This window comes from Fulmarus glacialis, unplaced genomic scaffold (genome assembly GCF_000690835.1).
Source record: "Fulmarus glacialis isolate BGI_N327 unplaced genomic scaffold, ASM69083v1 scaffold23883, whole genome shotgun sequence".
In the NCBI taxonomy this organism is placed as follows: Eukaryota; Metazoa; Chordata; class Aves; order Procellariiformes; family Procellariidae; genus Fulmarus; species Fulmarus glacialis.
In genome coordinates, this window is record NW_009204204.1 from 70,659 (window position 1) to 72,183 (window position 1,525).

Consider the following 1,525-nt stretch of genomic DNA (forward strand, 5'->3'; position numbering starts at 1 on the left):
GATTTAGTTTAGGAAAATTATTGCTCTCTCAGCCATGGACTGATTTTATGGCTGGCATATTAGTCACAGTCTTACATGAGCCTGGCCTTTGTAATCGATGAGAAACTGGTGGTGAACACAGCTCCCAACGCTTTAATAATTTTTAAATCCATGATTCTGTTATTTTTAATAGTGTTTTTTTTTTAAATTTAAATTCATATCAAAGTCTATTGAAAGCAGTGGGGAGACTCTTCTCAGCTTCAACAACTTTGAATCAAGCCGTGTAAAAATAGATGCCACATGCCTCAAGACTTCTGCTGCAGTCTTGCCAACCAAGTCCGAGCAGCAAAGTAAGACCACGACTCTCCTGTTTCTTACACCCAGCATTTTAGATCACGAGTTATTGGGGCCCAGCCGAAGCCCGTGTGACACCTCAGTACTTTCGCCCAATGCTGGATTAGACCTGAGAGATCTGGGCTTACTCCTGCCGTTCTCTACGGTGCTGAGCACTGCATCCCCTCTGCATTTCCCTGGGCTGCTTTAACAGCAGAGAGATGCTCTATTGCCCAGGAGACATTTTGCACAGAGCCGTACAGTAGATGAGCGGCTTATTTCCAAAAGAAAAATGTGCATGGTGAAAATAAAAATGCCCAAGACGCATGGGAGAGGAGTGAACCCAGTGTGGAGCCCTGCTGCAAGGGCTGCTCCTCCTTTCAATGCAAGTCAAGCCAAAAGCATTGTAACAGAGGTCAGCCTGAGTCACGGAGCAACTGCGAAGACCTCTCTGCAGACCATGGCTTGGAAATCATCTCTGCTGGGTCATGGGCGGACCAGGCCGGTTCTTCATCTCAGCACTTTTTGGGCATTTTGCGGTGTGCGTTTTTAGTTACGACCACATGAAGAAGGCTGCCCTCCAGCACTGAGAGGATGCTGGCAGCTCGCTGCCCAGGTGGGCAGCACCTCACCGCTGACCCCAGCGAGAGCGATGGTGAAGCGGGAGCTCCTCCTGCCCGGCGCGAGGCAGCCGACATCCAGCACTGTGGGAGCAGGACTCGCTGGAGGGGAAGGGGCCCAGGGCTAACGCCCGGCTATCAGGTAAAATCACAGACCGAGAGATGGGAGATGCAGACAGAGTCAAGAAAAACTGTTGAAACAGATTGTTAGTCAGCCTTATGGATCTCAGTGAAGGACATGTTTTTCTTACTGGAAGAGAGCCATGATGTAGAAATAGACTGAAATCAAGAAAGAAGGCTGCAGCCATAGCTTAGGCTGTATATTTAAACATTTTTGCTGTCAGACCATCTGGGCCTGGAGCTAAATTTACCTACAAATTATTTTCAATGTTTCTACTTCTTGAGAGGTGAAAGGTGCACTTGATACTTTATGCCAGGAGGAAAGATAAAATAAATGTCCTGGGTCAAATTTTCCCAGTGTCAGACCTGTGGATGCCTAATCTGTCTGCAACACCTGACTTTAAGCCCAGGCCGGGTGCTCTGCGCATACAGAGCCCCTCCACAGCCAGCACAAAATCTTGACTTGCATTCCT